Source organism: Lampetra fluviatilis, chromosome 17, assembly GCF_964198595.1.
Source record: "Lampetra fluviatilis chromosome 17, kcLamFluv1.1, whole genome shotgun sequence".
Classification (NCBI taxonomy): Eukaryota; Metazoa; Chordata; class Hyperoartia; order Petromyzontiformes; family Petromyzontidae; genus Lampetra; species Lampetra fluviatilis.
The window spans coordinates 12,836,690-12,863,708 of record NC_136291.1 but is presented as its reverse complement, the minus strand read 5'-3'; the positions used below and the strand labels follow the sequence as shown (position 1 = coordinate 12,863,708).

Sequence of the window (27,019 nt, the reverse complement as noted above, 5' to 3'; positions counted from 1 at the left end):
AAATGGTGTGAAAGAAAATGTGTTGCTCCATATTCTTACGTGTGTTTTTCAGCTGGCCTTTACAATATAGTTTGTTCATGGGAAGATATAGATTAGTGGCATGTGGCACCAGTACTCCACTGCTCATCCAAGAGCAAAGAGAATCGCTAGAATTCGAAATAAAGGTTTAAACTCGATGCCAAGCGGTAGATTTTCTGTATAAAAGGGGCTGCCCAACATCAGAGGTCCAGCACCGTCTACCAAAGGAGCAATGTCTCTCTTCTGGCTCGTCTCCTGCTTCCCCTTCATCGGCGCCGCCTTCGGTGAGGATTCTACTGCCATCACACACCTGTTGAACTTAAACACTCACAAAGTAAAATGGGAGTCGCGCGCAGCGTGGTAAGAAGTGGACATTTACACTTTAAAACTTCAATTGTATTTGTTAGGACTTCATAAGAACAAGCATATTTTCAGGCAATTCTAATGTGAGAGAATAATCATAAAATGTATAATAAAAGACTCGGACGCTTCTCTCTGTCCTGTGTCCTTTATTTGGGTTCGATCTCTTTTCCTCACGGTACTCCCCTATAACCTCTCCACTCTGCAGCCCCAGGCTGCTGTCGCTCACGTAGCCCCCACTCTGCAGCCCCAGGCTGCTGTCGCTCACGTAGCCCAAACTTCCTCCTAGCAGCCCCGCCGCTGTCACGTCGTGCAGACCCCTGCTGCCGACTCCTCCCTTGCAGACCCGCTGCTCTCTGCAGCCTCCTCGCTGCTCCTCCTGCCCCGGAGTCGGTCACCGTTGGCCGACGGTGCCGATCCTCGTGGCTCAGGTGTGTGGCGACCTCGCCACTCTCTCTCACCCTTCGCCCTGCGTGGCCTCTCACTTTTCCCAGTCCCCGATCACTCCCGACTGCTTCCGGTTACCCCCCTTATAGACCCTTACCCTCTCCCCCACGTGACGTAACTCCTCCCCCCATGACGTCACTTTCGGAAGGTCGTTTACGCCCGCATTACAAATGTATATCATGGTCAGGGATTTAGTTGACAACCATGGGTAATTTCCTGTCAATCATTTTAGAATGAAAATAATGTGAAGGTACAGACATGGTGTACTCACAATTGGCTACAAAACGTATTAAATGCTTTGATAAATCTCCCAATTCACATGACAGATAGGGAATTTGTACATCTTTAACTTTCTTTCTTCAAAAGGCTCATCATGCAGGCAAACTATTGTTAGAACTGGCAGAACTTACTGCCAGTGAAATTACATTAGATACTTTTTGTAGATGCTTTCTTAACAGGGGTAATGTAAAACAATATAATGTGTTTTCCAATGTAAAAATAAATTGACATTTTTTAAAACGAGGGGCACTCGTCTTAGGAGGTATCTCAAACTAAAGGTCTCAATGGTGGTGCGATGTTATCTCACTTGCCTGGTATACAGTCGATCGTGATTTCGATCCTGACCCTGACGCCTGCTTTATATCTGGAGTCTGCGTGTTTTCTCTCTCTCTCCCCATGCTGGTGTGGATTTTTGTCCAGGTCGTTCCACATTAGAAACATGAGTTTTGAGTATTTGGCTGCTATAAATTTCCACGTGATAAGCGGCTTCGTTGAGCTATCATTCGTGTCCAGCTGATTTCTGAAAAAGAACTAACAGCTCAGTGAACCTTACCTGGTAAAATAAAAATTTCTAGTTTTTATAGTTTAACTAGCGGGAAGTACCCGGCATTGCCCTGGCAAAAAATATATTTTAAAACTTCTCTAAAAAACATTCAATATACATACACAAACACTCAGCTATTTTGAAAGCCCGGTGGGCCGTTTGTCTATTTCTCCACCAACAAAATTATAAGTCTTGCAGAAGTCGAAAAAGTCATAGAAAGTGGGGGGTAAATAGTTGATATTTAAGATTTCTGAAAATTGTCGACTTCCTCCCTCGAAAAATATTTTTACCCCCGCGTAGGTAGATATACCTGCACACCCTACATACAACAGAGTAAGTAGTATCTATTGACTCTGTAGTTGTATCTACTGACTGTACAGTAGTATCTACTGAGCCAATAGTAGCTACTGACTGTTTAGTAGTATTTACTGACTGTTGTAACTACTGACCAAAGTAGTATCTACTGGCCCTACAGTAGTTTTTACCGACTCTCTAATAGTAACTACTAACTCTATAGCAGTATCTGCTGACACTACAGTAGTATCCACTGACTATAGTAGTAACTACTAACTCTATAGCAGTATCTACTGATTCTAAAGTAGTATCTACTGACTCTATAGCAGTAGCCACTGACTGTAGTAGTATCTACCGACTCGATAGCAGTATCTGCTATAACTACAACAGTGCATACCGACTGTGCTTTTCTAGGAACAACCCCTGGTCAGATTTGTTGCGCATGCGAAAATGCGTGCTTTGGCGAGCGCTCATCGGCGTAAGGAAATAAATAATAATAAATGGTACTAAATGGTTAAGTAAACTACTTTAAAGTTGACAGATGCAACATCAGAATAGCGCTGGTACCTGGCTACTTTTTAAATACATATACCCTATGGTTCGCGAGCCAAATCATTCGCAAATTTTATCAACACACAGACAGACACACAGAGAGACACACAGACAGACAGAAAAAAATTACGTTTATAGGTAAGATTTTGGATATTACAAATAAGGAATACCTATCGTGTATAGCATTGCAGTCCTCAATATTAGTAGTTTAACATAATTCAGTTATCTTAATTCTTAGAAGGCCAACGTACAGCATGCAGTTGCAAAAGTATAACTAGTACATGCGATAAAGGCATGCATACTACGTTTAGCATTTGTAAAATTTAACGCTTATGACAATTAATTTTAATTAAAGCTTCCTTCGTGCGCTTGGAATTACCAATCTGTCTTTAGTTTCCCAACTTTCAGTAAATAACACTGCGCACTTGATGCATTCATTTAAAGATGAGGATGCATCTGAAAAGTAATTTTTTTTAACCATCAAGTCCGTGTACACTGCAGTTTATATCCACCTTGCTAACAGTACTAAGTATAATTCCGTAATTGTGTATACATGGACACCCTGTAATCATTATTTGCCATAATCTATCCACTGCCGGATGAAATGCCCCACCAAGCCGTTGCTTTACCGAGCTCCTCCACACTCTGTATATTACCTTCACTATATAAAGTGTTAACCTTGTAGGAAATTCATGCAAGGAGCATTCTGTAATGTTAACGACCAATCATCGTGTTCTTTACACATGTAATACCGTTGAGGACTCTTGGACACCCGGGGTTGAGGCACACGTATTTATTCCGCAACAGTTGTCACAACCGCGGACATACAATACTGGAGGGGGTATCGGCCCCCTCACCCGGCTAGCTGGGAATACACTGCTAGCTATCTCTGACCTACCTCCTAGTCCTCCACTAACGGGCTAGGGGAGGCTGTCTGGCCCGACACTGGTAAGTCGGGCTACGGTACCCAGAGTCCCAGAGCACTAGCTCTGGTTCTCGGGACCACGCCGCTGGCTCGGTCCTGCGCGGCCCTGACAAGGGCGGCGTCCCAGGGGAGTCCAGGGCTCTAGCTAGACGATCTTTGGTCTTCACTGGTTTAGCTTTAACATTCTGCCCTGAGCCCTCTGACACATCCCCCTTTATACTCAACCCCCGCTGAGGGGTGGGGCCCCGGGCTCCACCCCTCACCCCCCCTGGTGCGGACGTCGTTGAGAGCACCCCCCCCGTGCACTCACGTAGCCCGCCCACTGTGTTTGTTTCCCATAAGCTGCCATGCATAACGGCTCTCTCTCTAACACCCCTACACACATCACAGGGTGCGATGTCCCGGCCATCAAGCCGGTCATCACTGGCTACTCCCGCATCGTCAATGGCGAGGATGCGGTGTCGGGCTCCTGGCCCTGGCAGGTGTCCCTGCAGGTGAGTGCTCAATGTTAGAACATTGTGAGTCGACATTGACATGAACCGTATCGCAGTGTCCACAACACAAGTGAAAGTCGGCCCGAATGAACTGCTGTTTGGTATGTGAAGTGTGCTATGCGTGTCCCAGAGTGCGACACATCACCAATTCTGTCGCGTTTTGCTACTACAGGATTCCACCAGGAGGCACTATTGCGGTGGCTCCCTCATCGACCCCTCGTGGGTGGTGACCGCTGCCCACTGCGAGTTCAAGTAAGCGCATGCAGGAGTCACTGCGCTAGCGTAGCACCGCTCATTTTTAACTCCTTTAAAGCGAAGCAGAATCTCGTTTTCAATCAATAAATGTTGGGCTTTCTTAAATGTATTCACGGCCCGTCCACTGACCGCGTCGTCCTGGGCGAGCACGACAGGAACTCCAACACCGAGAACATCCAGTCTCTTGTCGTCTCTAAGGTAAACTCACGAGCTATGAAGTAACCTCATGAACAATCCCTGCAACTTGCTAGACATAGAAATGGATGACTTTCAACCAGGGGCGGTTTCTTCATTATGGCGATTGGGCGACGCACCACCAATCTCAGCCGTTACTTTGCCTCTGGATATAGTCCAGTCAGCGTCATGTCACGTTCTGTGGAGTACAGCCTCTTTTTGGGCGATTTCACTCTGGCTGAGAATCGCCCCGTGTGGTCCCATATACTTACATTCAAAGATGTTTTTTTTCGAAAGGCGGGCGCTGCAATGCATTCTCTATGGCTTCCGGGAGGGCTCGCACTTACGTGCTTACGTCATCATACGTAAGCACGTTTCAGTCAACAATGTTATTTGTCGCCACCTAGTGGAATCTTTAATAAAATAAACTAAGTGGATTGTAATAATAGTGAGATAGAAACAAACAAGATGTATTTTAAGAGTCACTTTATTTTTCATTAATATTAAAGAAGTGAAGTTGCCTTTACATGCTTAAGCTGTTAATTTATCCATTGCATGGGTGGACCTTATCCTTAGCAATCATCCAGACATTTGCCCCCCCTGAGAGATTTTGCAGGAGCTGCCACTGCTTTCAACAGATATTGAGTGTATTTATCAAGTACCCTGAATTAAACAAATGTAGTGAATCTAAGGTATTCAAACTTCTCGTTCTCTTTGCGCACACATGCCATTACTCACCAGCAGTGGGACTAATCCAAGATCAACAACGACATCATCTTGCTGAAGCTGGCTCAGCCCGCTCATATCGTGGACCGTGTCTCCCCCACCTGCCTGCCTGCCTCCTCGGATGTCTTTGATGATAACATGCAGTGTGTCACCTCTGGCTGGGGCAGGGTCCGCTCTTTCGGTGAGCATCGATGACCAATAATTAATACAATTTACTTTGCGCAGGGTATTCATTTGGACTTCCAACAGCTAGTAGGTCTGTACCACTTTGAGATGAATTTGTGCCAAATAGAGTTATTAATAAATAGTATCAACGATATGATCTGTAACCTCAAAAGATATGATCTAACCATTATTCTATGTTATTTGCCATTCTTCTATGTGTGCGTTCACAGCCTTCAACACGCCTCCCATCCTGCAGCAGACCGCTCTGCCCATTGTGCCTACCGCCACCTGTCAGCAGAAGTGGGGCACCGTGAACGTCATCACCAGCGTCATGATCTGCGCTGGTGGTGCTGGAGCCAGCTCCTGCATGGTAAACGTTAACGGCCTTTCATTACGTAGCTAAAGTTGTTGTATCTGAAGTTAGCATTTATTGCCTACACCAGAAGGTTGGAGGTTTGAGGAGTGGTGGGGTTTATGGGCCTATCTTGTAAAGAATAAAAGTGTTTGAAAGTAAACTATAGCTTTAGAAAGTAGTTTCTTACAGTTTCATAGGGCTGAACTTTGAAACATACTTTGGTACTTCATATTTTTTTGACAAGAGTCTGATTTAAAAAAACACGAAGCTTAACATAGTGTAATGCGGGCGTAAGCGACCTTCCGGATGTGACGTCACGGGGGGTGGAGTCATGTGACGTGGGGGGAAGGTTCGGGTCCTTAAGCGGGTAAACCGGAAGGGGAAGGCAGTCGGGGTGTGAGCGGAAAAGAGTGAGGCCACGCGGGCGAGTGTGGAGAGGGGGGGGCGCCGACGGCCATCGGGAGCCAACCCCGAAGATAAGAGGAAGCTGCGGAGTGGTGTGCAGCTGCAGAGGAGACAGCCAGAAGGGCTGCGTGTTAGAGGCAGCGGTGTGGCTGCCAGGAGGAGCTGCGGAGAAAGAGAGAGAGAGGGCTGCGTGTTAGAGGCAGCGGTGTGGCTGCCAGGAGGAGCTGCGGAGAGAGAGAGAGACAGCAAGAGGCTGTCAGAGCTGCGGAGGGAGAGGAGTTGCAGCGAGTACAGCCAAGGGGGGCTGTGTGAGAGAAACAGCAGCGGAGCTGCTGTTGTGGATCGGGCCGACATTGGAGTCAGCACCGTGGAGAAGCTACAGAGTAAAGACAGCCGTGTGGGTGTACAGCACGAACCGAATAAAGGACACTGAGCCAGACATCGTGGTCCAGTCGTTTATTACACTGGTGTCGGAAGTGCAACGGCATGTCGAAACAAGTGAGGAAGAAAGTTAATCCGGCGCCTGCATCGGCTTCTTCGTCCGACGACGACGAACTCCCTCCAACCACGGATCCTGTTGGGGTGGTGGAGGAGAGCCCGGCTGAGGCGACCACGGGAACGGGAGTGGAGGATGTTGGCGCGGTGGCGGGTCCGTCGACATCATCAGACGCGGATCAACGATGGCAAGCGATGGCGGTACAACTGGAGGCACTTAAGGACGTCCTGGCGCATCTATGCCATCTCGTCGCGCCAGGGACGATGGATGATGCAAGTGGTGCTCCGCGGGCCGCCACGTTGCCTGTCCTGCCGCCGCCATTGCCCACGCGGCAAGAGGCCGCCATTTTGCGCGCTCCGTGGCGCCAAACCGCCATCTTGGCCACGCCGCGGGCCGACGCCATTTTGAATTTGCCATCACAACCACCACCATTGGAAGACGGCGGGAAGAGGAGTCGGAGTCGCCACCTTACAATGGTTAAAGAATTTTCCGTCGGTGGGGACTGGAGCGCGTTCGCCTGCCGCTTCTTGGCGGCGGTACGCACAGCAAGATGGACCGATGCGGAGGCTTTGGAGGTGTTGCCGACTCTCCTGGACGACGAATCTGTCCGATTCTTCCGTTCCATAACGACCGATAAGAAGGCAACTTTATGTGGTGTTTTTCAAGAAATGGCCGATGCTTATGAGCCACCAGATGATGCGCATCGGCGATTCGCTCAACGACAACGAGCACCAGAGGAGTCGCCCGTGGCGTTCAGGGGTGCGGTGCTGGAGCTGGCCATGGCAGCTTATCCTGAGACGCCACAGGACCTGCTCGAGCCTCTCATATTAGGGAAAATGTTGGAGCTGTCTCGGGATCTAGGGATCCCCATGCCTGTGTGTGGGCATGAGAAGCTAACTTCCCGGACGGCTGCTAAGTGTCTCGATGCGCAATTCAACCTCCGTCGCTGGAAACAAGTGACGGCGTGGACGGGGGGGCCCGTCAAAGAAGGGGATGCGCTGGGGTGGAACCCTGCGCAGGCTGTCTATGTTCCGGATGACCGGGGCCCTCAACAACTGACGGCCGCCTCCGCTCCATGGACGGGACGCGGCGGGCCGAGACCGCGCGCGGCGCTACCAGAACGGGGCCGTCAGGAGGCGAGGCCTGCGCTTCGGCGCAACGAGGCCGAATGTTTCCGCTGCGGGCGTAGGGGCCACTACGCCAGAGACTGCTGGGCCCGCTTCCCGGCTCCGCCGCAGCAGGAGGCCTCGGCACCGGTCAAGTCGGCTAAAGATCCTCCGAAACAGGCATGTCGGCACGCACCAGACACTCGGCAAGGCTTTACACCTCACCCATCACCGTCGTTGCGCCATCCTAACGTTGTGGTTAAAGCATGCCCTTCGACGGGGCCTTGTCGCTCGGTCACGCAATGGCGCAAGTTGGCACGGAGAGTCGTCGCGGCCGCTACGGGCTCGTCCACTGTACCGGGGTCTATACAAGGGGTGGACGTACGCATTTTGGTCGACTCCGGCGCGTCGGCGACTATTATTTCGGATGTCATTTTTCATCTGTTGGGCATCCCGCCGGGGGCTGTGCGTCCGGTTTATGGGTCGTGCGTCGCTGCGAACGGGGGTAGCATGGGTATCGTGGGTCAGGTGGATGCTAAGATATCTATTGGGGATGTGTCGGCCTCGGGTGTTGTGTTGATATCGAGATCTTTGGCGGTTCCTTGTTTGTTAGGCACCGATTTTTTGGCTAAGATGCCCATTTTGATCAAAATCAATGAGAATTGTATTGAACTGCCGGGGGGCCGTCAAATCTCGTTTCTGCCGTCGCCCTGGGGGCGACCTGCTTCGGCCGTACAAGTGCAGGCGCTGTCCGTCGCATCTGTGGACATCCCACCTGGTACACAGATGCTTATACCCTTGCGGTATCGGAAGCCCCTGCCTGATCGGCTAGGAGCAGTAGGGGTCTTGTTGTCACCGTCCGCCGCGATAACAACCGGGTTGGCGTTAGTGGGGGCACAGACCATCGTCCGGCCGGATCAATTACCGTTTTTACAGGTGCTTAATGCGGGGGGAGAAAACGTCCGTGTCCCGGCCGGTACGGTTGTGGCACATGCCACTACGGCGTTTGCGACCCATGATTGTCCACATAGCCGGGGAGTTGTTGCTGGGGTTTCCGAGCCAAGGAGTTCGGATGATCGTTGGGTTGCTCATTTATGTGACGAAAATTCTTCCCTGTCCATGGAGCAACGTGGTGCGCTGCGTAAATTGTTGTTGACATATTCCGATGTGTTCAGCTCCGATGATTTGGATTTGGGCCGCACTTCGTTGCTTTACCATCACATTGAGACGGGCGATGCTGCCCCTATTCGATTAAATTCGCATCGGATGAGTCCTGCGGAGCGAGAACACGTACGGGGGGCAGTGGAAGACATGTTGGCTGCGGACATTATATCGCCATCTAACAGCCCATGGGGCGCTCCAGTCGTCTTGGTTAAGAAGAAGGATGGCAAATTGCGATTTTGTGTTGATTTCCGCAAATTGAATAAGATATCGGTGGCAGATGCGTACCCCCTGCCGCGTATGGATGACTCCCTCGACGCATTGTCGGGGGCTAAGTTCTTTTCCACACTGGACCTCTCTTCGGGATTTTGGCAGCTTCCCCTTGACGAGTCCTCACGGGAGAAAACCGCATTCCGTACGCCGCAGGGGTTATTTCAATTCAACTGTCTCCCGATGGGATTGAATGCGGCCCCTGCTACATTTCAAAGATTGATGGAGCTCGTTTTGACGGGGTTGCAGTGGGAGACATGTCTTATATATTTGGACGATATCATTGTCTTCAGCCGCACATTTGATGAACATTTGACGCGGCTGGAGACAGTGTTCACGAGGATGCGTTCTGCCAAATTGAAATTCAAACCAAAGAAATGTCACCTACTGCAACGGTCCGTCCGCTATTTGGGGCACATTGTGTGTGCTGAGGGAGTGTCCACGGATCCGGAAAAGACGGCGTGCGTCCGGGATTGGCCGACTCCGGCCACCGTGGGGGATGTTCGGCGGTTTTTGGGATTTGCCTCGTATTACCGAAGATTTGTGCCGGGTTTTGCGACGATTGCGAGGCCCTTGCATCTCCTTACGGGTAAAGGACGGAAGTTTGTTTGGGGACAGCCGGAGGAGGCGGCCTTTCGGAGTCTGCGTGATCTATTGGCCACGGCCCCAACATTGGATTATCCCGATTTCGATCACCCATTCATTCTTGATACGGACGCGAGTGACACAGGTATTGGGGCGGTGTTATCACAGTCTAAAGGGGGTGTAGAGCGTGTCGTGGCGTATGGTAGCCGAGTCTTGTCTCCTGCGGAAACCCGCTACTGTGTCACTCGCAGAGAACTATTGGCGGTTGTTTTTTCCTACGGCAATTTCGACCATACCTCTACGGTCGTTCTTTTATTGTGCGTACGGATCATGCGGCCTTGCAATATGCCCTTAAAATTGACCAGCCATCCGGACAGTTGGCACGTTGGTTGGACACGCTACAGGAATTTTCCTTCCAAATTCAACATCGGAAGGGAGTGCGCCATGCGAACGCTGACGCACTTTCCAGATTACCGCGGCGCGCCCCTTGTAAATGTGAGTCGGGGACGCATAGGTGTTCGCCGATTCCAAACCCCCCTCAGCCGCTTACGTTGGCCGTCGAGAAGTCGGACACTCCGATGGAACCGGGACCGGCTGACGGGGTTTTGAATCTGCCGCGGTCTGTCTGGATCCGGGAACAGATGATGGATGAGTCATTGGTGTCCTTGCGGAAGCGGTCTGCTAAGGACAATGGGAGTCCGAGTACGGCTGTGGGGCCGCAAACCGCTCTCCGAGATGGTCTGCTTATGTGGCGGGAGGGGTTCCAGGAACGTTGGCGCCTGGTGGTACCAACGTCCTTGCGATTCGAGTTGATTAGAACCCTCCATTGTGACACTCTCTTACATTTAGGGGTGCAGAAGACCTTGTTGACGTTGCAACGTCATTATTTTTGGCACGGCATGGCGACAGATGTCGTAGGGCACGTGCGCGCGTGCCCTGCGTGTGCACGACGTAAGCCGCCGAAACATCCTTACGTGCCGCCTCTCCAGTCGATTCAGGTGTCTCGAGTCAATGAATTGGTGGCACTGGACATATTGGGACCTTTTCCACCATCGGCGAGGGGTAATAAATATTTGCTGGTAGGGGTTGAGTACCTCTCCCGTTGGCCGATGGCCTGGCCGTTGCCCGATCAGTCGGCCGCGGCCATTACCGACGCCTTTTTGTTTGGGTATATTATGGATAAGGGGGCGCCTGAGAGACTCCTCACGGACCAGGGCAGGAATTTCTCTTCTAAATTATTGGCGGAAGTGTGCGCGGGCCTTGGGACTAAGAAAGTACGGACATCCCCATACCATCCGCAGACGGATGGTATGGTTGAACGGCTGAACAGGACATTGTCTGCCATGCTTTGCCATACCGTGAGTGAACAACAATCAGATTGGGATCTGCACATCCCCGGGGTGCTTTCGGCGTACAGGATGACGCCTCATGCGGCTACAGGATATTCGCCGTTTTACCTTATGTATGGTCGGGAAAACGTGCCGCCGGTGGATGTGCAATTGGGAACTGGGGTGAAGGGACCTCGTAAACCACTTCCTGAATACATTCAGGACACGGTTCGCCGAGTCACGGAGGCGCGGGAGAATGCCCGCGTGGCTACGGCCAAAGCCCAGGCCCGGAACGAGCGATATGCGCGACGGTCTGAGGGGGAGTGCCCTTGGAAGGTTGGGGACCTAGCCTGGCTTCATTGTCCACAGGTACGTCCGGGGACCTCGCCGAAATTGCACAAACCCTGGCATGGTCCCGTACGCCTCATTGCGGTTCCCAACCCACAGTCAGCACGCGTCCAGATTGGGTCTCGTCGCTGGGTTGTGCATACGTCGCGCTTGAAACCATATGTTGCTCCCTTACATGATGCGTCATCCCCCAATGTTGCCTTGCCGGGGTCTGTTGCTGCTGACTCTCCCCTGCCTGCGTCCATTGATCTTGCTAGAGCGCCTGTCGTACCTGTTCCAGACAGGCCGGCCGTGACATTGCGGGGGACGAGGGGCCCTGCTCGGAGGACGCCTGCCAGGTCTGCGGGACCTTCGAGCCCTGCAGCCCTTCCGACCCAGCTGCGGGCACGGTCACAGGACAAGCCCAAGACTAACTCTTTAGAGACACGGGACGGCGGTGGACTTCCAGCTGCGACAGGGGGATTACCCCCTGTCATTCCTCGACTTTCATCGCGTTCCCGTTCTGCGAGTGGGCCGCCGACCGTCCGGGACGGGCCGGCGACCCGCACACGTTCCAAATCGCTTACGTTTCGTTGATTGTTGTTGTCTTGTTATTTTTTTCTTACAGTTGTATTTATTGCATGCTTTTTGTACGTTCGTTGATGTTAATTGCGTTGTTGTTGTTGTTCTTGCTGTTACATTGTATGCTTAGTGTCCTTTAGGGGGGGAAGCTCGGTTCGCCGCATTACGATTTGCTATTGGTCAGCCGAGGTCGGCTGGGATTTTTCTACGGGGGAGGGTGGTGTAATGCGGGCGTAAGCGACCTTCCGGATGTGACGTCACGGGGGGTGGAGTCATGTGACGTGGGGGGAAGGTTCGGGTCCTTAAGCGGGTAAACCGGAAGGGGAAGGCAGTCGGGGTGTGAGCGGAAAAGAATGAGGCCACGCGGGCGAGTGTGGAGAGGGGGGGGCGCCGACGGCCATCGGGAGCCAACCCCGAAGATAAGAGGAAGCTGCGGAGTGGTGTGCAGCTGCAGAGGAGACAGCCAGAAGGGCTGCGTGTTAGAGGCAGCGGTGTGGCTGCCAGGAGGAGCTGCGGAGAGAGAGAGAGAGAGGGCTGCGTGTTAGAGGCAGCGGTGTGGCTGCCAGGAGGAGCTGCGGAGAGAGAGAGAGACAGCAAGAGGCTGTCAGAGCTGCGGAGGGAGAGGAGTTGCAGCGAGTACAGCCAAGGGGGGCTGTGTGAGAGAAACAGCAGCGGAGCTGCTGTTGTGGATCGGGCCGACATTGGAGTCAGCACCGTGGAGAAGCTACAGAGTAAAGACAGCCGTGTGGGTGTACAGCACGAACCGAATAAAGGACACTGAGCCAGACATCGTGGTCCAGTCGTTTATTACAATAGGAAGGAGGGGGGAACATACATTCTGCGGACCAAATCTTGAACTCAGTGCTAACTGGGTTCTGGGAAGCGATGAAGATTGGCTCACTGCTCCGCACACAAATGAAGGGGGGGGGGAAGTTAAATAAAAATGGGGTGGGGGGGAAGTGCCCACAACAAAATTTTGCAAGTAAAGTAACCTACACGCAGCAAGTGAACTTATCATCAGTGTAAGTCCCTTAGAGCAGTGGTTAATTACTGTCTATCCCCGGGGGGCGGGGATGTGATACCCAAACGCCCATCCCCTACCCCTGACATCCCTGCATGCGCAATTCACGTTAGGATTTGTAGGAATAGAGACCATCTGGCTTCGAACTCCCGCTTTCTGCCCTTGAGCTTGTGGCTTAAATGTTAGGTTCCTGTAAGGGCTCGGAACGTGTTTCGTCACTGCTTCCATGACGGGGGTTCGTGGTCTTTCCAATTTACCAGGATGGCCTTCCGAGCAGTACGTTAAAGGTTTGCAGCAGTGCTTGCTAGTGTTTTGACGCACAGCTTGGTTTCAGGCCTTACAGGGTTGTTTTATTGAGTTTAGTGCCACAAGAATTGTTCAAGATGTCTATCATATCCGAGTAAAATTTCCATTTCTCGGTGCATAACAAAAATGCGCAAAGGTACATCTGGAGCATGCGCAGATAGCATTTGGAGAAGTCCAGAGAAAAGTCCATGAATTTGGCTCACTTCTTATTGAGCTTTTAGGTGCCATACATGGATTCGATTTGGATGAGCCTTGATACTTAATTTTAAATGTAAATATAATATTTTTAATCATCAAATGTATTGCTACAGAACGATACTGCATCTATGCTGGACCCAACGAGTGACGAACGTTGCTCGTAGAATAAGACCTGATGCAAAGGACACAGGCACTATCATATTTGGACACATATGTCATTAAAAAAAATGTAAGGAACTGGATAGAGAGGAAGACCTGAAAGAGAATGGCTTGGCGACGACATGAGAGATTGGTGCCAGAAAGATGTGGCACTACTTGAGTATTTTGACACAAGACAGAAGAAAGTCAAAACAAATGACGAAATGTGCAGTGGATACTTCCGAGCTCTCTACGCATGAATCGTGATGATGACAATGAATCATCAAATGTTAATTATTGAGAGCTCAATATGACTATGCATGATGCACAAAAATAGTATATACATTTATTGTAGACCTACGCAACTGTATAAGTGAAGTGTATCTATACATAACTCAATCTTCATTGTCTTAAATGGGTAGGCCGATTTTACTTTATTCCGTCTCGACATCGAAGCTCGTTCTGATACGCTTGTGGCTGTGCACCGTGCGTGTCTTCTCCACAGGACGACTCCGGCGGCCCCCTGGTGTGCGAGAAGAACGGCGTGTGGAACCTCATGGGGATCGTGTCGTGGGGCAGCAGCTCGTGCACCACTTCCATACCTGGCGTGTACGCGCGTGTCACCGCCCTGCGCAGTTGGATCAACCAGACCATGACTGCCAACTAGACAGGAAGAACCTCTGTGTTTGCCTTAATTTCTCAATAAAGTATATCATCTTAAATAATATGTGTGTTATTAAGGTAGTGTGTGTATATATATATATGTACTTGGGTTGTTGTAATCATGGTTTTTCATCAGTGCAACCACTTGGTTTACAGCACATATAAAAACGCCAAGCAACAAGCATTACATTTAAAAACTGATAAACTCGGGGAGCTGCTGTATTGTAATGGTTAGCGCACTTGATTTGCCATGCAGAGGTCACCGGGTTGACTTCATCTCCTGGCACGCCAGCAGAAACAATGTAGCAAATTTCCTTAATCCCCTCGCTTCTGTCAACCAAGCTAAATAAATAAGTATACTACAGTTAATCGGTCGGCAGGTTGTATGTGGTGGGGTAAAGTGAGAGTACGTCCATCTCCCCCAAATATCAGCGTGCAAGAGTAGTCAAAATATCTTCAAGAGCACATTCTGTTGGAGGTCATTTCGCCAGCATTGGAGGGAGCAAGGAAGCAATAGCAGGTTTGCACCTTAACCTTTAAAATTCTTCTTCTTGTGTATGGAAATTCAAAAGCAACGATTGATTACTGTTCTATTTATAGTAAGGTGAGATAGTCAGTTGATAGCTTCTGGGGCACCAAGATGGTTTGCTCCAGTTCCTACGGGAAGTGCGCATATTGGCGATGTGGCTCATTAACGGCACTTTGCCACATCCGTAGATCGGTACCTCCTTAATTATCTACTTATGTAGTCGTTGACCAAATCTGCCATGTAATGTACAGATAAGGTTTGATGTGATCCAGTATCTCCACTGAAGATATAATCCAGAAAGGTTATGTTATTGCATCTGTGGCACATTAGGAATGGATCACTCTTTTAAGTATGTCCTTGTGCAGCAAGGGAGTAAAGTGTGGTTCTGTGAATGTCCTGATGTGCTGTGCAGTGCATCAATGCATGTGTGTACAGCAGCATGTGATGACTGAGTCGGGCCTGTAGGTGGCTGGCAGGGTTATTGAATGACCACGCGGATATACCAGTCACATGGTTAATGGAGGCTCGGGAGCAAGGTTGGTTGTAACACACGTGTTGTTGCATTTTACAGAGTGACGGTGCTGTTCTTCCCAAGATTAATATTAACCACAATAAATACATGTGCTTGCCCTCGATTTGGATCACCTGCCCACGTCCTTCATTTCGAGTGTGCAACACATCATCGATCAGGTTTTTGGAAAGTACAGTTGAGGTGTACTAATGTTCATGCCAACTACTTTTAGCGTCCATTCAGCTTGATGACAGTGCAGAGGCATGGTTCCAGGATGAAATTGTGGACTTTAAGGCATAGATTTTGCGTTTGACAATATCCTAGTGTAGCAAGAGTTCAGGATCAGCCATGATCTTCTCATATTCTCAAAATATTGCTGAATGTCTTCTGATGACAGAAAGGGCACTGTTTGACAACACTGGCAGCCATGAGAGTGGGTGGATTTTAGGGCACCACTTATCACTCTAAGAGTGTAAGGGGATAAATAATGTGCCGATAGCTTGGAACGAGGTATGGGTTCGAAGGGTTCGAGCACGCCTTCAACCATGATGTTCCCGCAAGCTTCTGGATTGTTGACCCTCGAACCCATGTTCATTTCCGGTGTTTTGGAGGTGTTGATGGTAGCTGAGGATCCGATCTAAGATGGTCCCCAGGCAGGGCCAGATTAAGGTTCTTATAGGCCCGACACACTTCTGCTTCGTAGGCCTTCAGTGATAACTTTCTAAGTTGGTACTGCTGCCTATCTTACTTGTTTCAGGCTTACTTTGTCCAGCCGCTGGACAAATGTTATTGATACGCTCATTATTGTCTGTGCCCTAATTTGACAGGAGCGTGCTGCATCTACAGATACGCAGATTTTATTAAATATTATTTAAAAAAAGAAGGTAAGCCTAAAAAATAAGCAAAAATGTCTTCAATAAGCAGTGTCCACAGTGTCTCCTGCACATATTGGATAATATGGCCCTGTCCCCAGGCACCAGGATTTGTTTTTATTATCATGCTTCAGTAAGGTTTCACTGAATCTTGATGGTTATTGAGGTGACAGGTGCATTTCACTTGAGGTGCCAGGTGCAGAAATATTGCTCCAAGGGTCAGCTCTGTCACTTTGAGCGACTTCACTTGTGTGATAAACCCCGTTGAGACAATGTCGGGAATTCAGAATTCTTTATTAAGTTTCGTCCACAGCTCTCACTACATCCGTTCCTCTACTTATCTTGCTCCCTCACGCTGTTGGCAGACAGCGTGAGAGGAAGAGAGAGAGAAAGAGACTGCCGCGGCCCGCCACATGGCAGGCTCCGGACCACGGCACCAGCGTGGCTTCCCCCTTCGTCCCTCCGTACACTGACCACGTGCTGTCCTTCTCTGCCCCTTTTAATCCCTGGCCCACGTGATGCCCCGCAGCCAATCCTCACCCACACCCTGGAACTTTCCAGAAGCCACTGTACAGCTTCAGGGCCACCCCCTGGCTCCACTCCCCATTGATTGTGGGCTGAGGCCGGCAGAGCCCATCATTATCATCCAGGTGTAACCTCACATTACATCACCCCCCCCCCCCCCCGGTGTAAAAAGTCAGCCGTCTCGGCTGACGCATAACGAGGTAAGGTTGTTAGGGCGCCGAACAACGCGCGGTCGAAGGTGAAACATTAGGGCACGGAACAATGTGCAATACAGAAGCAACGCAACATTAGGGTGCCAACCGAACCGCGGCATAATAGAAGGGTTACAGGCACAACATGGCAACGGCGTTAACGAAATGGGAGTGATTTCGAATGCGTGCGCGACGCTGGTACCTCTCCTCCCATGGAGTGTGGTCGTCTCGCCGACTGTTCAGCAGGAGGGGGCAGCGGAGAAGGAGCGGGTTCAGCATCCTCCGTGGATAGAACAGGTCTCGTCAGAGGCTGCTCGTCAGGGGACTCGACGCTCTTCAAGGCCTGTGTGTCTGCAGGGGGTAGAACACGTCCCCGCTGGGGATCAATTGGCGAGGCAAGTGGCACGTCAGGCACATCAAACCCCGGCAGGTCAGCGAGTAGGGATGAAAAGTCAGTGCGTGGTTCGAAATAAGGTTTCAGACGCGACGAGTGCACATACCAACGACCCAGCCCGTACTGGATGCAAACACTTTGGGGATTCCAGATTTCTATGAGTCTAACGGGCCCTTGCCAAGGCCTGTGCAGTTTAGGGGACGTGTCCACAGGCACCTGAGGGCAATGGAGCCACGCTGCGTCGCCCACCGTCCAAGGCATGTCACGTCGTGACCGACGTGCGTATCTCTCATTCCGTGCCTGTGTACGGGCCGTTGCACTCCTGGCGGCTTCCCGCGCCTCCGTAACATGCCGAAGTGAGTCACAGACGTGTTCAGACAAGGTAGGGGTGGGTTCCTTTACAGCTGTACCCAGTTGCATATCAATCGGAGGCACGTTTTCCTGCCCATACATAAGAAAAAATGGCGAAAACCCCGTGGACGCGTGCGGGACCATGCGGTACGCAGACAAAACGCCAGATATGTGCAAGTCCCAGTCAGTCTGCTTTTCACTCACCGTGTGACAAAGCATGGCCGAAAGGGTACGGTTGAATTGTTCCACCATTCCATCTGTCTGCGGATGATAAGGGGAAGTGCGGATTTTCTTCGTACCCAAAGCAGCGCATACGTCCCGGAGTAATTTAGAGGAGAAGTTACGTCCTTGATCCGTTAGTAATTTCTCAGGAGCCCCCTTATCCATCACGTATCCATTCAAGAAAGCATCAGTGATGGACGAAGCCGATTGGTCGAGTAGGGGCCAGGCCATAGGCCAACGAGAAAAATATTCCACCCCGACCAAGAGGTACTTATTACCCCTAGCCGATGGGGGAAACGGGCTGAGGATATCCAGAGCAACCAGCTCATTAATACGAGATACCTCGATCGATTGCAAGGGCAAAACGTAATTTTGACGTGGCGGTTTCTGCTTCGCACAATCTTGGCATGCCCGGACAGTCCCGGTGATATCAGCCGTCATACCCGGCCAAAAGAAATCTTGCTGCATCGTGAACAATATTTTCTGCACGCCAAGATGCATCAACTTGTCGGCGTGCAGTGCGCGAATAAGATCATGGCGAAGGGATGTTGGCACAACAAGGCGTGAACGGTCCGACAATCTGTCTGTGCACATGAGCCACCCTTCCCGGATAGTAAAGAGATGCGATTTCCCGCCCGACAAGTGAGATCTCGGCCATCCGACCAGATTTCGCAGTGGAGCCAACGAGGCATCTGCCATTTGTTCACGCAGCCACACCGAGTGCGGCAAGTGCAGCGTGCCATCGGCTCCAACAGGCATACTCCGGCCGTCATCTTTAGGCATCGCACCCATAACCGGACAGGGCGGGGTGGGTGGCACTGCGCAGCGATATGTACCCGTCAAACCGGCGCAGGGAGGGTACAAGGGCAATCTGGAAAGAGCGTCTGCATTGCCATGGCGGGTACCTTTACGGAATGTAATATCAAAAGAAATTTCTTGCAACAATTGTCCGGACGGTTGTTCCAATTTTAGTGAGTATTGCAGGGCAGCATGGTCAGTGCGCATGAGGAATTTTCTACCATACAGGTACGACCGGTACTGGCGAACAAAATGGACAATCACCAGCAACTCCCGATGAGTGACGCAATAGTGCGTTTCGGAGGGAGACAAAACCCTGCTGCCATATGCCACCACTCGTTCAACACCGTCCTTCCGTTGAGACAAAATAGCACCGATGCCGGTGTCGCAAGCATCTGTGTCCAGGATGAACGATTGCGAAAAATCGGGGTAATCGAGTGTTGGCGCGGTGGCCAATCGATCTCGGAGAGATTGGAAAGCCAGTTCCTCTTCCGGACCCCATTTGAATCTCCGATTCTTTCCCATCAGGACATGCAGAGGCTTTGCCAACGTCGCAAAATTCTTAACAAACCGGCGATAATAGGATGCAAAGCCTATGAACCGTCGCACGTCACCTACGGAAGAGGGCGTCGGCACTCACGAACACATGACGTCTTGTGAAGGTCAGTGGACACACCACTAGAGCTGACATTGTGCCCGAGCTAACGAACAGAACGTTGCAACAAATGACATTTTTTCGGTTTAAATTTGAGGTCGGCCGATCGCATTCTTTGAAAGACAGCCTCCAGCCGTTGAAAGTGTTCTTCGAAAGTGCGACTGAAAACAATAATGTCGTTCAAATATATGAGGCACGTCTCCCACTGTAGCCCAGCCAGTACCAACTCCATCAGGCGCTGGAACGTCGCCGGCACGGCATTCAAGCCCATGGGAAGGCGGTTAAATTCAAACAAGCCTTGCGGCGTGCGAAACACCGTTTTCGGCTTCAACGCATCATCGAGGGGGAGTTGCCAAACACCCGACGAGAGGTCGAGAGTAGAAAAAAAATTGGCCCCCGACAAGGCGTCCAACGAATCGTCCATCTGTGTCAGGGGGTACTCATCCGCCACGGATATTTTATTCAACCGGCGAAAGTCAACACAGAACCTCAATCCGCCATCCTTCTTTTTAACCAACACCACTGGCGCACCCCAAGGACTGTTGGACGGCGAAATTATGTCAGCCAACATGTCAACCACCACGCCACGCACGTGCTCCCTTTCCACAGGGCTCATGCGGTGCGGGTGCATACATATCGGTCCTGCCGCACCGGTGTCAATATGGTGTGACAAGAGTGAGGTATGGCCCAAATCAAAGTCATCTTTACTGAAGACGTCGGCGTATTTTGACAGTAGTGAGCGCAATGCATTCCGCTGCGTGGAGGACAAAGACGTATTCTCACGGCACAATTCGGCAATCCATCGATCGTCCGAATAAGTGGCCCGAGACACGCCGGCAGCCATTACTCTTGGTTGGTCCCCATCAAGGCTAGTGAAGTCGGTAGTGGCATGGGCCAATACCGCACCCGCCGGAACGACTACTCTTTCCGGGCCCCCATTCAACACTTGTAAGAACGGGGCTTGTCCAGCCCGAACAATAGTTTGAGCCGCGACAAGAGAGAAGGCCTTAGCCACGGAGTTCGACTGGGACAGTAACACACCCACCGCCCCCTCCGCGGCCACCAACTGCTTACGGTAACACAGCGGGATGAGCATCTGTGTACCAGGGAGTATCTCTACAGTGACATCGGCAAGCGCGTGACCGGCGTTCCCTGAAGGTGGCCGGCCCCACAGGGACGGCAAGAAGGACATCCTACAGCCCCCTGGCATTTCTAAACAACCCTGATCAACAAGGATTTTAACAGGCATTCGACGAAGAAAATCGGTGCTCAACAAACATGGAACTGCCAACGATCGTGAAATAAGAACCGAACCCGACGTGGCAACATTCCCTATGGCAATGTGGACACCAATGCCACCCCCATTAGCGGCAATGCATGAGTCATTAGACGGTTGGACCCGCGACGCAGGGATGGATAACAAATTAAAAATTACATCTGAAATGATGGTTGCCGACACACCGGTATCTACCAAAACATGCACGTCTACCCCTTGAATAGTGCCCGGCACCGTGGAGGACCCCGATGCGGCTGCAACCACCCTTCGAGCCAATTTTCTCCACTGAGTAACCGTGTGCGGTACCGAATCAGCATGCCGACAATTAACATCTGATAAGCCTACGGGGATACGAGTGGATGCCTCAGGTGTTTGGACCTGCCGGGTGCCCGATGTGTGCTGACTTGCCCGAGAATGATGTCGATCCGGGTCCGGTAGAGGAGATGGAGGAAGGCCCGACGGGAGCTGTGGAGGTCGGAAAGGGCGCCGACGATCACGGGCAAAGTGGCCCAGTCGGCCACACTTGAAGCATGTGGCGGCCGCCCGACGGTCGGTCGCCTCGGCCTCCGCTCGTGACCGTCCGGCCCCGTCGCGCTGCGTGTCTTGCCGGCGTTGCGGGGTCCGGCGAGGAACAGCAGCCACCAAGTCGTCGTTGCTGGACTCCGGAATATGCACGACGCGACGCGGGGCCCATCCCAGCGGTTCACCATCCTTTTTGGGGTCCCCCGTCCATGCCGCCATTTGGCCCTAACGTCGCAAATTGAATTTGGCGTCTAAACATTGCGCCGCCCAACAAGACGTTAGCGGCTCATGGCCACACACCGGCAGCGAGATGTTCAACTCTCGCGATAGTTCAATCATTCTTGCAAGAATGAGAGGGTCCAGAAGGTCGGCAGAGGACTCGGGGTAAGCGGCCATAGCGAGCGCTAATAGCGCACCATGGTAAGCCAGAGGCGTTTCTTCCGGCCCCCGACGTCAATGCATACATTTTCTGTGGGCAGCAGATGGTGGCACGTAAAATTCTGCCATTTCAGCGAAGGCGTCCTTTAGCGTCTTCTTCCGACTCGTCAGGATTGAGCGGAAAACGGCCAAGGACATGTCATCCAACAGCGTAGGTAGAGCCTCCAGTGCCTCGGACTCTGTCCACCGCACCGATTAAAAGGTGGATTCAAATCTCCACGTTAATGCGCTCCAGTCGCCTCCGGCAACGAATTATTTAATATTAGGGAGTCGATGGCTGCGGCCCCCGTCAGAGTCCTTGGGCGTGCTCGTTCCCACCACCTGCGCAGCACGCGGCTCAGTCAAGATGGCGGCCGCAGGCAACGTGGCAGCAACCCCGCCCAAGATGGCGGTCTCCTCCTCCGCAGCAGGTGTAATGGCGATCACAGCCCCCGTTGGAGGTCAAGGTCGTCCACACTTGGACGCGTCTCACGAGGCCGACCCAGGGCGGCAGACGACGCGACCACCGTGACGAGATTGAGCATCACTGCACGGAGAGACTCAATTTGTTCCGCCACACGTCGCCACCCTTCGTCCGTAGCTGCAGACGCCTCCGCACTGGCATGTCTTTTTGGCGCGGCGTCGGGGAGAGCAGCAGTTGGCGGCAGCCGTCCCATTGCGCCCAGAAGCTCTTCCTCATCGGCATCGTCGTCGTCGTCCGATGGCGGGTCTGGTGGGTTCCTCTTTTTGAGGTGCTTGGACACCATGGATGATGGTCCAAGCGGTCTCAAAATTTACTTCTGACTCCAATGTAATAAACCCCGTTGAGACAACGTCGGGAATTCAGAATTCTTTATTAAGTTTCGTCCACAGCTCTCACTACATCCGTTCTTCTACTTCTCTTGCTCCCTCACGCTGTAGGCAGACAGTGTGAGAGGAAGAGAGAGAGAGACTGCCGCGGCCCGCCACGTGGCAGGCTCCGGACCACGGTACCAGCGTGGCTTCCCCCTTTGTTCCTCCGCACACTGACCATGTGCTGTCCTTCTTCGCCCCTTTTAATCCCTGGCCCACGTGATGCCCCGCAGCCAATCCTCATCCACACCCCTGGAACTTTCCAGAAGCCACTGTACAGCTCCATTGTTGGTGGGATGTCGCTGGTGTACAGATTAAATAGCACTGGTTCAAGGAAAGGAGCCATTGTTGAGCTTTAGATCATGGCTGCATTTCTCACCAATATGCGTGTAAAAGTTATGGTTGCTCCGTAACACGGGGATAAAGGTGATAGTCGGTTATCAGTTTATGACCTTCACCAGCCTCAGCAGAAGACCCTTCCACTAGATAGTGTTACGTGGAAAAGAGGTAACTTTATGCTGCAATAGTTAAATTTTTTTCATGAAAGCTGGGTTCAATATTAACATGTCAGGGCCTAAACCTGGACACAGCAGTTTCGGTCAGCCTGAACCTTGGGGGTGAGTGCTTTTGGTGCTCTAAAAACATGCGTTCTATTATCTTGTACACTATGTTGAGTATGTGATAATCTTCGCTGCTTTTTACGCCTCTGGGACTTGTCCAGTTTGATGAATATTGGTAAGGATTATCACTTGCCATGTCCATGCAATGAGTCCCAGGTTCTTCAGGAAGTCAAGGAAAACTCAATCCGGGCTGGCCGTGTTTCCAGACTTCATGTTTCCTAGGCCTTTTTTTACCTTCTCCAGGGAGTAGGGGGCAGACGGGGGAATGTTGGCTGGAATTGTGAAGTAATGCAGTTCAGTTCCTGGGAAATGTACTGTCTGATCCAACTGGCACCATTGATTTGGCAACCGAAGTGGAGAAAATAGCATCTGGGTTTATTTGTGGTGGTTGTTAAGTGACCACCCAGACAGTGGAATAGTTTCCAGACTTCATGGTTTGACTGTGCAAAGTTGAGGCTATTCATTAACTTATGTAGTTTTTTTGCTGGTTTTGAATTTAATAACTCAAGATGGGTTGTTGTGGTGGCCTAGCTTGTGGCTCGTTGGTTGTGCTGATGTAGCGCCTCACTTTGCGGTGACCAGCACTTTGCGGTGACCAGGAGCATAATCCCTACATAAACCAGAGATGACCTTCTTTGTGGATGCCTTAACTAGGACTACAAAACAAACTAAAATTGGATGCTGTAGCTAGAATGCGGTTTCCATTCACCTGCGCGATCACAGAATAATCCACTCAATTGGCATTTAATAAGTTCCAGTGTACTTTTAGGTTGACACGAATTAGCATAAATCAAAGCCCAATATGCAGCACCATTAGTCTATGCTGGTTGTAAGGAAAATAGTCCAAGATGACCTTTTATAATGGCAGTGTAAGGTTATTCTTATCACGTAAGCTATAACAAAGTTGTCGGACTTTTTCCAATGTCGATATGAATGTATTACATTTTAAATACAATTTTAAAAACTAAGCCCATTTAGCTATTAGATATTTTTCAGAAGCGACATGTCCAATAATGATAGTTTAACTAAGTGGCATATCAAAAATGGGGAAATTTTTAGTAGCTAAATCATCTTAATGGACCACAGGGAGAACATGCAAACTACAAATATACAGGCATCAGGGTGATGATCGAACCCATGACCTCCTGCATACTAGGTGAGGGAAATAGGATATCACCACTGCAGCACATCATAGAGCAGGTGTCAGCTTTCAGACAATGACCATGACAGCAGATTGACCCCATTCATGTCAGTCTTTCCGTAATCCACATGGTGCATTGGATGTTGAAATCCCAATGTGCACTGATGGAAGGGCTGGTCCTGGTAAGATAGGGACTGACCACTTAATAATCGGAGGCTTGTACATGTAATAAAGGTCGTGGAAGTGACTTCTGGAATCCGGTCTTTATTTGTCTTTCGTTCACAACACTCCTATCTTACTCCTTCACGCTGCTGACAAACAGCGTGAGAGGGAGAGAGAGAGACACACGCGGCCACGTGGCAGCCTGGATCCTGCTCCAGCGTGGCCTCACCCTCCGTTCGTTCCAGATCTGACCACGTGTTGTCCGTCTCCACCCCTTTTAATACCCGGGTCACGTGGTACCTTTCCACCAATCCTGGTTAACCTCTATGGAATCTTCTAGACTCCATCGTACATTCCCAGGACCGCGCCCCTGACTCTTCCCTCCATTAGCTGTGGCTAAAGCCAGCATATCCGATCCTCTACTTACAGATGTCACCTTCCCATTACGTCAGGGCCACGCCCCTAGACTTCCCCCCATTGGTTATGGGCCAGGACCGGTAGAGCCAATCATCGTAACGAGGTGTGATCCATCAGCAACCCGGATATATCCTCACATTACATCACCCCCCCCCCCCCCCCCCCTGGTGTAAAAAGTCAGCCGCCTCAGCTGGGAAAAGAGTGACAGCCCGAATTTCTTTGAATAACATCTTAGGGCATCCATGACGCATTAACAAGGTAAGGGGAGTAGGCGCCAACACGCAGAGGAGTTAAAACATTAAAAACAACCGACATACATTAGGGCGCCCCTGTAGCGCAGTAACACCAGGGCGACAGACCGCAAGGACAACAGTATTAGCGAAATTGTAGAGACTTCGACCGCGTACGCGACACCGGACCCTCTCCTCCCCTCGCACGTGGTTGCCTCGCCGACTGTTCAGCAGGAGGTGGTTGCAGTGGAGAAGAAGATTTTCGGTTTCCGTTGTGTCTGGGACAGGCCCCATTGGAGGTGGAACGTCCGGGGTCTCGTCGTCATTCAAAACCTGTGCGTCTGCGGGGGGTAGAACACAGCCCCGCTGGGGATCAATCGGCGAGGCAAGTGGCACATGCGGCACGCCAGACCCCGGCAGGTCAACAAGTGGGGATGAAGGGCCAGCACGCGGGTCAACATAGGGCTTGAGCCGCGAAGAATGAACATACCAACGACGTTGGCTGTACTGGATGCGAACACTCTGGGGATTCCAAATGTCCACCAGCCTCACAGGCCCCCGCCAAGGCCTGTGCAGTTTAGGGGACGTACCCACTAGCACCTGAGGGCAATGGAGCCATGCCATATCACCCACCGACCAAGGCATGTCAGTTCGCGATCAACGCGCACACCTCTCGTTCCTTGCCTGCGTACGGGCCGTCGCACATCTGGCGGCCTCTTGCACCTCCGTAACCAATTTAAGCGAGTCAGGCAAGGAAGGGGACGGTTGTTTCCCTGCTGCACCAAGTTGCACATCAATCGGGGGTACATTCTCACGGCCATACATCAGGAAAAATGGTGAATATCTTGTGGACGCGTGCGGAACCATGCGGTATGCCGCCAGGACGCCCGGTATGTGCAAGTCCCAATCGGTTTGTTTTTCACTCAACGTGTGACAAAGCATGGCCGAAAGGGTGCGGTTAAATTGTTCCACCATGCCATCCGTTTGCGGATGGTAAGGGGAAGTGCGGATTTTCTTTGTACCCAAGGCAGAGCACACGTCTTTGAGCAATTTAGAGGAGAAGTTACGTCCTTGATCCGTGAGCAGCCCTTCAGGTGCTCCCTTATCCATGACGTACCCATTCCAGAATGCCTCGGTGATGGATGAGGCCGTTTGGTCAGGTAGAGGCCAGGCCATAGGCCAGCGAGAAAAGTATTCGACCCCGACCAAAAGGTATTTATTTTCCCTAGCCGATGGAGGGAACGGGCCCAGGATATCCAGAGCAACCAGCTCATTAATACAGGACACCTCGATCGACCGTAGGGGCGGGACATTATTTTGATGTGGCGGTTTCCGCTTCGCACAATCATGGCATGACCGGATAAAGTTAGTGACATCCACTGTCATGCCTGGCCAAAAGAAATCCTGCTGAATCGCGGCCAATGTTTTCTGCACGCCAAGGTGCATCAGCTTGTCGGCGTGCAGAGCGCGGAGCAGGTCGTGGCGAAGGGAAGTCGGCATGACCAGGCGTGAACGGTCCGACAACCCATCCGTACACATCAGTAATCCCGCCTGGCCCCGAAACAACTGCCATTTCCATCCTGCCAAATGAGATCTCGGTTTCCAAACCAATTCCCGCAGTGGAGCCAAAGAGGCATCAGCCTCTTGCTTGCGTAGCCACACCGAGTGCGGCAAATGCAGCGTATTGTCGGCACGAAGGGGTACATCCTGGCCTTCATCCTTTGACATCACGCCCATGACCGGACAGGGCGGGGTAGGCAGCGCCGCACAGCGGTGCGTACCCGTCAAACAGGCGCAGGGAGGAGTCGCGGGCAACCTAGAGAAAGCGTCCGCGTTGCAATGGCGAGTACCCTTGCGGTACGTGATATTGAAAGAAAACTCCCGGAGCGATTCTAACCACCGAGCCAATTGACCGGTCGGTTGTTCCAATTTCAAAGAATATTGCAAGGCAGCATGGTCAGTGCGCACGAGGAATTTCCTTCCATACAGGTACGGCCGGTACTGGTGAACAAAATGGACGATTGCCAGCAATTCCCATCGCGTCACGCAATAGCGCGTCTCGGCAGTAGACAGAACCCTGCTGCCGTATGCCACCACTCGCTCGACCCCGTCTTTCCGTTGCGACAAAACGGCCCCTATGCCGATGTCGCTAGCATCCGT

The 27,019-nt window shown here is 51.4% G+C and overlaps 1 pseudogene; it reads left to right on the top strand.

The window, feature by feature from the left end:
• The first annotated feature begins 250 nt into the window (after positions 1-250).
• On the top strand, positions 251-14,178 carry LOC144936747 (chymotrypsinogen B-like; annotated as a pseudogene).
• Positions 14,179-27,019: the final 12,841 nt, after the last annotated feature.